The sequence below is a fragment of the Micropterus salmoides genome, unplaced genomic scaffold (genome assembly GCF_014851395.1).
Source record: "Micropterus salmoides isolate LMB-PRFRI ecotype aquatic unplaced genomic scaffold, ASM1485139v1 Ms_hic_scaffold_8, whole genome shotgun sequence".
Taxonomy (NCBI): Eukaryota; Metazoa; Chordata; class Actinopteri; order Centrarchiformes; family Centrarchidae; genus Micropterus; species Micropterus salmoides.
The window spans coordinates 15,371,186-15,382,400 of NW_024044570.1; the positions used below are offsets into that span (position 1 = coordinate 15,371,186).

Genomic DNA, 11,215 nt, shown 5'->3' on the forward strand with positions numbered 1-11,215 from the left:
CAAAATGACCTCCAGCAGGCCACAAATGTGCATGTGTCTGCTCAAACGGTCAGAAACAGACTCCATGAGGGTGGTATGAGGGCCCGACGTCCACAGGTGGGGGTTGTGCTTACAGCCCAACACCGTACAGGACGTTTGGCATTTGCCAGAGAACACCAAGATTGGCAAATTCGCCACTGGCGCCCTGTGCTCTTCACAGATGAAAGCAGGTTCACACTGAGCACATGTGACAGACGTGACAGAGTCTGGAGACGCCGTGGAGAACGTTCTGCTGCCTGCAACATCCTCCAGCATGACCGGTTTGGCGGTCGGTCAGTAATGGTGTTAGGTGGCATTTCTTTGGGGGGCCGCACAGCCCTCCATGTGCTCGCCAGAGATAGCCTGACTGCCATTAGGTACCGAGATGAGATCCTCAGACCCCTTGTGAGACCATATGCTGGTGCGGTTGGCCCTGGGTTCCTCCTAATGCAAGACAATGCTAGACCTTATGTGGCTGGAGTGTGTCAGCAGTTCCTGCAAGAGGAAGGCATTGATGCTATGGACTGGCCCACCCATTCCCCAGACCTGAATCCAATTGAGCACATCTGGGACATCATGTCTCGCTCCATCCACCAACGCTACGTTGCACCACAGACTGTCCAGGAGTTGGCGGATGCTTTAGTCCAGGTTTTGGAGGAGGTCCCTCAGGAGACCATCCGCTCATCAGGAGCATGCCCAGGCGTTGTAGGGAGGTCATACAGGCACGTGGAGGCCACACACACTACTGAGCCTCATTTTGACTTGTTTTAAGGACATTACATCAAAGTTGGATTGGCTTGTAGTGTGGTTTTCCACTTTGATTTTGAGAGTGACTCCAAATCCAGACCTCCATCAAATTTGATTTCCATTGATAATTTTTGCGTGATTTTGTTGTCAGCACATTCAACTATGTAAAGAAAGGAGTATTTAATGAGATTATTTCATTCATTTATTTCATTCATTCAGATCGAGGATGTGTTATTTTAGTGTTCCCTTTATTTGTTTGAGCAGTATATATCAAAGAACTCTTTTGTTTACTTACTTAGACCCACTTGTCATCAGGTGACATTGATGGTCAGATGCCAGCAATTCCATATTTGATTTTTGGCCACTAGGGGGCAGAAAAACATCAATACTTGATGATGGATAGGCCTACTTTGCCGCACGTAGCTGTTACCGCCGACCTTTATGTTTAGGCTAAGGTGTTATCGAACAATGTTTCTGGCCACCTGAATGTAAGTTCAATGTTCATCAACTCTGTTTTGGTTTATCTTGGTCGTTAACTGTTGTTCTTCAAAGACCTCAACTCTCCCATTAACTTACGTCGTTATAATCTTTTTATATACAGTCTATGGTTATAATGTAACGAAAGGACAGGTGAGGTCACAACAAGGCTAGCTGGTCAACAGCTAGCAAACTATTTGGTTGCTTAGTCACAGTAGGTTGATTAACTGAGCCGCTCATGCTCATCAATACAGTTTTTATGCCTGTCATTGACAAAAAAATGTTAAAAGAGGCTACAATTCTGCGTCTCTGTCTGAGTAGTTAGGACACGAACATACTTGTTAGGAAACCTCTCTTACCAATTACACTGTCATGATTTCATATTTAAAAAACAATAATACATACCGTTAAGGTTTAATACATACCGTTAGCCTAACCAGTGCTGGCTACTTGTTTACCTTGACTGAAAGGTATAGCCTCCATGACAAACCAATGCGTGTATTTGGGTCTGTAATTAGCAAATCTTTTCCTTAACCTTACCAAAACCACGGTCTTTTCCTGAACCTAACCAAGTAGTTTTTAAGCACTAAAAAGGCTTTTCATATGGACGCTGAAGGGTAGCTTCAGGCTAGTTTTGTCGGGCCTTCTTCAAAGCGGTGTAATTTAAGGCCCTGGGATGAAAACATGTTGGGTACACATATGTCTAAATATGTCCATGAACTAATATGATCCTTATCAGATATGTCAGTGAGCTTGTCTTGTGGAGCAGATAAAATGACAGAATTTAGTGCTAAAAGGATTACTTGAGTAATCAATTAGTCAATTCCATCCCAGGAAGTTTGAAACCTCATCAATAGTAGGCCAAGTAATTTATTAATCTCTGTGAGGATTACTGTCACTTTATCTTGTAATTTTATATATTTTAAATATCTTTCAGACCTTTTGGTTGGACAAAATACAATAAGGAGATGTAATAATAAGATGTAATAATAGCAATGATGAAAACAATCATTGTCTTACTGAATGCCTGATGTTTGAACTGTGAAAGGTGTATGAAGTCTTTGAACAGGGGTCTATAATATCAGCTTCTGTAATCTACCACATCACTCCCACTGGCCTATGCTGAGGCCATTAAGGCATCTATTGTTTGGCAAAGAGCACAGTCATCAGGCAAAAGAACCAGTTGAAGACGGATGGAGAACCTGTGTTAGCTGACTGTTACATGCTCTCTGTACTCAGCAAGGTTTACTGCTCTGCCTCCCCAGCTTTCCTCTCACTTTAGAAACACAGGCCTACAGTTTTGGGTGTGTAAAGTGGCTGGAATGTAACAGTGAAATAGCGAATGTGCACAATTAAGGCATTAAGAACCGGCACGCTGAGCGGGGGGGGGTGGACATATCTGGACTATAAGGTTCCCCAGTCAAGCAAAACAGGTGTTACTCATTCACACTTTTCTGGTAGCCCTCCGTAATTTGTCCTGGCAGCTTTTAGGCAGATATTTTTTGCCATCGTTCTCCACGCCTCCCTCTCACTGTTCTGTTGGAGCTTGTTTGTACTCATCTCTGTTCTTTCCATGTTGAATTTTATTCACTTCCCTCTGGTGTTGGTTTCTCAAAGGCACACATTGAGTCTGGCTTAGATCTAAGAAATAGTAAGTCTTCACATGGACATCTAATTCTTGGCGATCTCAAATATGACTTGGTTGCAGTGCATTCTGGGAAAATTAGGACTAATTTAAAAAATCTCAGCATCAACCTGGTGAGCACTGTTGATGAGTGAAGAAAAGGGCAGAACAAAAAGGTTTAAGGGCTCAATTGGGTTTGTAATAATTCTTTCTTTTTTCCTAAATAACCTAAATGTGTTTAAACGTGGTTGACCCAGACTGTAGCTTCTGGCAGACAAATATATAAATTAAAATATGATGGACATCTCTTTCTCTTGCAACAAACCCAATAAAGTGATATGACTTGCATTCAAGAACAGACTTAAGTAACTTATTTTTCTAGTAGGGACAGTATATGGGTGTGACTGTGTAAACACAGTGAATATTACTGCAGAGATGTCCAGTGTTTATATGCTTTTGTATGATATGGCAGTGCATAAGTTTAAATTAAATTCCAAAAGTACACAACAGTGTGTACTTTCTAAGTAGAGTTCTCAATAGTGTGTCCTTTTACACATTGAATTTCTCTGGGATCTTATTTAAATGTTTTAATCTATTTTAAATAAATGGACACATGAAGATAAAACTAACTCAAGCCTTCCAAACAGCCTACCCAGCAGAACATATGATTACAATTTTCAGGCATACAGGCATATTAAGAAACACGCTTTTAGACTTTGGAAATCTATAATACTTAATAATGAGCTCAAGGTAAACCGAACTAAGGCCAGCTGACTTCTTTTTAGTTTCCTGCTTCATTAACATATACTGGAGCTCATTACCGTCGCCTCAAATAAAAAGACACATTTCAGCTCTGTTTCTTGTGCCATATACGCCGAGGGCAATCAAGAATGGTCACAAAACAGTAACCAGTGGTGTTACATGAATCGTAACCAAACTGAATCATACATTCCAAAATCTGTACAGCATCACACACAAAAATACAGATTCTTATGAACTATTCAAAAACCAACACTTACTTTTACTAGTCTCTTCTTTCTGGCTCTTATTTATTAGCTTGTACTTTAAAATTAGATCTAATTAGCTATCTGATCATCCGATGATAAAAGAAAACACCCCTGACATACTTACTTTTTACAACTTGTTGCTTGAAATGTTAAGCTTATCGCACAGCGTTCCTCCACCTGATAAATTCAGCCCAGTTTGCATCTTTGTGTTCAGTAGCCAACGCTGAAGGTAAGAAAGAGCCAACAGTCCTATAATTCACCACCTGAGGGCGGTAGCATCATGCTACTCCTCCATCCAATGCTTGCGAATGTATATTTGCTTCTAAGCATCAGCAAGAAGGAACCCTTTGTACAGAAACTGTGATGTAAACATGAGGATTTCAGCATATTTATTTATAATTATTTTATATGAAGGCCATTTTTTTACATAGTTACATGTGTTGTTTAAGACTGTCAAGTACATTCAGCTCCTTTTTATGTGAAATGATTGAATACAACATCACCATCTTTATGCATATGTTGCATGGTTCCCTTTTACTGACTCTGCAGACATTAACTCCAATGCACCAACTCTCAAGAGGGCTGAGATTTTTATCCTACAAAGTCAAAGTGTTGACTGAAGCAAATTTGACATGACTATAAGGCCCAGACTCTAAAATTAAAACAGTGTGTCTTGGGTATTTTAGGCACATTTTGTTTGACCTGTTGATCAGAAAGTAAGCACCAGTAGCAGTTGGTGTGTCAGAGCGCCGGCCCCCCCTTTTCCTCCCATTTGAAGTGTCTGCATTGGTTCAGGTTAGGATCTCACAGAGTATTTAACAGCTGCTAAGTGTTACTGGTGGTCAGCAGGAGCAGCTCCTGGTCCTGGTGGTTCACTCGCTCCAGCACGCTCCGATCACATCACATATAAGTGGTATTAACACAAGCCTGAGGTGTGCAACCCTACTGGTGGAATCATACCAGATATCATATGTTGTGTAATACTGCTCCCACTGCCTCTGCCTCTGGGATGATAAGGCTTGAATCAAAGTTAGACCCATGAAATCAAACTGAAAGCAGCATAATTTCAAAATCTGGCAAAACCTGATTGAAATACAGTGTGTCGACATACTGAGAGGATTTTTTTCTGTTTGTTATATCATACACATTAAAAGCTTATTTCATTTTTACCAAAATAAAGGATTTATTTTGCTTTGAATTTGTTGATATGTACTGACAGTTTGTGGTAAAACGTCTCTCAGAGTTTTATGCTTATGTCAGCATTTTCCATCTTAATTGTGGCCACCAGAACATCCTTGCAAAAGATTTTGGATCCTCTCTAGTAACAAATCTTAACAGAAGATCAGACAATGAATAACATGCATTCAAGAAGTTTGTTCTCATTATGTTACCAGTTACAGCAGTAGGATTTGTAGTCTTCCCATTGCTGTTAGAGGAACTTGCGTAAAAGCCCTGAAAATAATGTTTGATTTTTTTTGTAGTTTTGGGTCACTGCTAAGGATTGATGTTGTAGTATTTACCTCTTTGCTCTAGTGTAGTGTTGCCCTATTACATCTCTTCTTTCCTCATAAAAATTCCTACCAGGAAAAAGGGAGAAGAGAGCGAGGGATGGGGGAGAGGTGGGTCTGAGGGGCTCCTTGTTCAGTTTGTTTTAGCCCCCTGTTTGGAGAGGAAACTTTCATTGCTTGATGATTTATGAGTGGTTAGACTCACAGGGGAATTAGAGAGTCCCTTTTTTTGCATGTAATAACCCACCCTCTAACATAAAACTTACGTTTCTCCTTTGTGTTGTGTTTATCCAGTGTGAAAGGTGTTAGGTCCGGTGGGGAGTTGAAGGGCCCGGAGAACCCCCTCAGGACCGTTAAACAGAAACCATATCAGGGGCAGACAATTCACATCTGCTGCAATGTAACCGCAAAACCCATTGTGAAAATGTGAGAATCTAACACTCAACAACACAGTTTGATACATGGAGTAAAACAAATAATGCTGCAGCCCGCTGTAACAGCCTTGCTGTATAAAACAACTGAATTGTCCCACAGCTACTGAGTCCCACAGAACCACTGGCCTCGAACTCGACCGGGCAGCCTTTGTGACGCGCAGTGTGATGCCCATGACCCAGCATGAAACAGGAAGTGAGCTGGAAAGGCCAGGAAATTAGTCTGTGGGGATGGGTCGTTTCTCAGGCCGAGCATCACCGCTGTCTTGAGCGATCTTTTGTGCTCTGTGACTCACTTGTGGAGCATGTGTTTTCAGTCCACAGGGCTTGGATTTAGATGAACTACAAATAGATGGCCCAAACTATCCCATGTGAGAAGACCACAAAGTGCTCTATCGTTACAAAGGAGAAGAGTAATGTTTAGCAGCCAGCCATCAGACGAATGATAGTGACTATATGAGGCCCCTTAATTTTTCCTCATTTCTCATCTTTGTTTTTTTCACTTTCCCTGGTTCCCCTACGTTTCTGTGTTACCCGCTTCCCTCACAGCTGGAGGCTAATGCAGTGCTTAGCTCCTCATTGCACACCAGATTTTCTCACCCTGTGGCCTTCGCAGTCGAGCCGTCATCTCTGCCTGTCAATCAGGTCCAGAGCGACCCGGTGCACATGAGTCCGCGAGAGGTCAGCTGTTGTGTATGTCTGACCTTTGAGCTCTACAGCAGGAGGGCTTCTTGTGCAAATGCAGTGAACAAGGCTGGACTTGAGCGCACAATAAATCAGTAGGATGCTTCACCGCCCCCATATTCACAAGATTGATAATTGGAAGCATATTGCAGAGAGGAGAGACAAAATGCTGCTCTAGAACTAAGAGGTTGAGGGGGTTAGAAACACAGCCCGATAACAAACTTGAAGAGTCTTTGGAGGAAATCAGTGGACAGGCTGCCGATCTCAGTGTGTTGACTCTCAGATTTTAAAGGGCTGTGCACAGGCACAGGAAGAAACTGGAGGAATCAACAGAATGAGTCATTTCATTGCTACAGCACGCCGGCTGACAGTTGAAGCATGTTGTATCAGTCATATTATTAATGGTCTACCATATGCTGCTTGCAAATACAAATACATGCTTTTATAAACTTAGCTAATATAGTCTTATAGGTAACGCTTCTGCAAATATGCACTTTTATATTTGCCAGTTACTTTAACCGCGCTGCTGCCCTACAACAATACACGAGTGCTGATTTAACCCACTAGCCCAGTGGTTATGTCCACACCGTTCATCTCTTTTAGCCTGCCCAAAACCTTCACCCATGTGTCAGTACCACTTTAAATCCTTTCCCTCTCTGTTTATGTTAGCATGTCAGAAAGCCACATTAGACATTTCCACACTCTAATAAACTGGAGTTTTATTAGTGGGAGTTAGTGAATGATGTGAGCCATCGCGAGGCTGTCTCCATGGTTACAGACCACAGAGATGCCTGTCAGGCAGCTGGCAGGCCATCGGCTGTTTGGTGGCCACTGTCAGCTGATGGGGGAAATGGAGGAGAGGAAATTAACAAAGCAAGCTAATACCTTTTCAGACATGGGAAGATGCTCTCTGTAATGACTCACTTAGGGCCCTCTATGAGTTTTGATTCTAGCCTTGTACAGTGCCCTCTAGTTGTAACAGTTTGTTGTTTGGTTGTATTTTACACAGTGGGTTCCCAACCTCTATTTGCACCGCAGTTGACAGTTTTGTCAAGTATACCTTAATGCAGTATCACCCAAGCCACCTGAATCTTAAGTGAATAAGAACTAGTCACCATACTTTAATAAAAGTCCCACACTGTTTCTTACTTGCAAATAAGTCATATAATAAGAACACGCACACGTTGTGATCTGTATGACCACTGTATTTGCAAATTTACAGCACTGCACATGTGCTCCACAGTATGAGCATCAACACAGATGAAACTGATTTCGTTGGTAGAGTTGAGTTGTAGATACGTTCATAGAAAAGGCTGGCCCAGAGCCAGAGACCCCATTAGAAGGAGCTTAGGGAAGTAAAGTATCCATGCTCCCCTTTCAGTAAAAATCTACTCGGATCTTACCTCCGAGCCAAGTCCTCCTCCTACACTTGCCTCCTATTGCAGACAAAATGACCTGTCAGATCCTCTGATGCACAGATGTGGTGACATCCATATACACATTTTGGTATCGGTTTATTTCATTCTGAGTTGCGTCCTAAAATGTGCATACAATGTCCCAGCGAGTATTACTTCGAAACAGATGTCACTACTTTTAGATCACTAGTATGTTCAGGCTGTTAAGGATTCGTTTCTTATGTGTGTCAAAATCTAAGCTTAATGTGAGCTGTTTACTGGCGTTCTTGGCTTGTAATGAGGGACGTTTTACTGGACAGAGTGATGTATGTTGTGTTCCTTCCTCTTCAGCCGCCTGCTCCTCTCCCCAAAGCCATACTGAGAGGCTTTGGTGCTGACTTATGGCCACAGCAGGAGACTGCTCTGCCTTTTATGTCCCTTAGGACAGCATCAATATATCAAGCCTCTGCTGGTTCTTTTGATTTACGACAACATGTCACTTAAAGTTACTTGAGCAAGGTAGACTTTGGTTTCATGGTAGCAAACATGGCCAGTGTGAATTTACATGTCTGAGTTAGAGGGGATTTTTTTACTGGTCAGTGTGCTTGTCATTTTCCTTTGGCTCCAGTCCTCTACAGTTCATAGGAGTCCCATCATCGGTCCAAAATTGAGTGGAGAATTTTGATTTACAGTGCAAGCAGCAGCTTTTTCAAACCAAAAAGGGATCATTTAACAGTGTAAGAAAAAAGTTTCAACTCTAAAATATGACCTGTAAGAATCTTTTTGCTGAAAGCTGATATAAGTGCTGATTTACGGCATTGGCCTTGCTAACGATGGCCCTTAATGAGCAGCTCAAGCATCCACTTGTTTATGGAGCAGGCTGATTGACAGGCCAACCAATGGAAAAATTAAGTAGTGAATGAGGAATTGGATCTGTCCCCTCTTTACCATATCAGGAGGGCCCTAATATAGTGGGGTGAACTTTGAAGTGCCCTAATGGTCTTCATGGTCCCTTAACCATGCAGGCTTCTATTAAGGGTGTCAGTGGAGCCTGGCTGGAGCAGCGTGACCCATTAGGTTTAATGAGTGCTGTTCAGGGCACAGTGGGCTGCTCTTCTTCCTCTCTGCGAGTGTTTGTTTATGTCATCTACCCATGTTTAAGACAGAAGGGGAGTATAGCGGCAGTGGGAAAACTTCTTTAACTGGTGGCCCATTTTGCCATTTGGGTCTCTGATTTTGATGGTAAGATGGTCTCACTGGGGTCATGACAGGTGCCTTAAACTTTCGTAAGTGTATATATATTGCTTCTTACTGATAATTTATCATTGGATAATAAAGGATAAGTCTGGTGATATTCTATATTTTACCACTGTCCACACTAGCTAAAACCTGATATGGCTTATTGCTCTGTGCCATAGACCTGTATTGTTGTCCAAAAGATATTAAAAACATGCCTTCATTATGACGAACATGGGTAGTATAATTTATTTTAAGTCAAACCAACATAGTGTACACCATCCTGCTGCTGTAAACACTGACTTGCGCCCTAAATCCAGAGCTAAACATAGTCCCAACAAATTTTTACTCCTGTTAGAGTAAATAATTTACTCTTTTTAAAAATGAAAGTATACATTTGTGAGTGTCTTTAAATACTGACATCTTAAGTAGGAACCAACGGGCTTGGGGTTGGGAGCTGCAGGCAGGGCTGGGAAAGTTCTCAAAGAATTTTTGCATTGTTGACAATAAGACACATAGAATATGCATTGTGCATTGTAAGAGCCAGGTAAACTTTTTACAGTTATTTTAAAGAGTTCTATGTAAGTTATGTTAATTGTTATTACCTTTATTATTAACATCATGAGGCACATAGAAGAGGATAGGAGAAGTATTTTGTTTGACATGTACAAGCAGGTCCTCGTCTCCCCTTCCATTTTAATCTTCCATTGTTGATCTTCAGTTCCTCGAGTAAAGCCGGAGCCTTTTGTGGGTGACAGCAGGCTTCTCTGGAGTTTTCCTGTTCTCGTGCGATCAGAATGCTCCAGTTAAACTCTTGCACAACTGTGGAAAAGACAGCAATTGTTGCTGGGAGCAAGCAGAAATGGGAGAGCTCCAACATTCTTTGTAGGGAAAAGACCACAGCAATGGCAAGATGTGAATTGGCACAGGTTATCTTTTTTTTTTTTCCTGGCCATGCCTTCCCTTTCTCTTACGTGAGAGTTATCCTAAGTAGTTGTGCATTCTGTGGATGATCTTCAGCACAAAGTTTCAAATAAAGGGTGGATTGATTGCAGACATAGTTTTTGTTGTGTAGGAAAGATGTTTTGAAGTGATTATAAATGTTTTTCTGAGGGCTGTTTTGTTGCATGATTGAGCCCGTATTGCTAAAACAAAGAACATCTGTGTGAAACGATGTTGCATACTGTATTGCATGACAGCTTTCTCTCGCCCCGGCCATAGCAATACTGTTAGCCAAAGACCACCTGGAGGCATTTAAGGCCCATTCAAACTATTAGGCTTAACTTTGGGCCTAATGGCTTCGGCAGAGCATCCCATCTGGAAGCTGCTGATGCGAGAAAAAGAGTGGGATCACATATCATCCACCTTCAACCACACACACACATACACACACACACACACACAGACACACTGTCATGTTTTAATCACTTCAGAGGACTTTATATTGACTTACCCTAGCCCTAACCACTACTTGCCTAACCCTAACTCTTACCCTAACATTTAAACCACACTTTACTTTGTGTGATTGTTCTAAACAAATTTATGTCCCTACAACATTAGTAATATACACATACACACAAAGGTAACAAAATTCATCTACCAGCACCTTTAAAGTTCACTAATAAACATATTATTTACATAATTAACAAATGATTGTTGTTTATTTAATATGTATGATAACCGAACTATAAAAATGCCACGTTGTTGTGAGTTTCAAAAATAGTTGAACTATTTCCTTTATGGTTTTATCACTCAAAAACTCCTTATGGTGCTCTAAAAAAGCTACTACTTGTTGTTACTGTAACAATCCCAGAATGCAATGTTTTGCATGTGATGAAAATCACAGTTGTGTGACACTCAATCAGTTGTGTTGTCATTTGCATCACCAACTAGATGATTCAAAATGACAATGATTCTCAAGTGTCTGAAATATAAATGTACAGTAACATATTGAATGTCTGTTACATAGGGAGTATAATATGAGACTGTGTGGGTGAAGTTTGGCCAGACTTGATTGACAGCGGCAAGACAACAAAAGCAAACAACCCAAGAAATGTCATTAGATTTTGAATTAGATGTTGCTAAATCC

The 11,215-nt window shown here is 41.3% G+C and overlaps 1 long non-coding RNA gene across 1 annotated transcript; it reads left to right on the forward strand.

The window, feature by feature from the left end:
• The first annotated feature begins 1,028 nt into the window (after window positions 1–1,028).
• Window positions 1,029–10,967, forward strand: LOC119893580. The gene is made up of 3 exons (XR_005442822.1): window positions 1,029–1,253; window positions 5,676–5,807; window positions 5,916–10,967. It is a non-coding gene; the product is annotated as an uncharacterized LOC119893580 (long non-coding RNA).
• The last annotated feature ends 248 nt before the right edge of the window (window positions 10,968–11,215 follow it).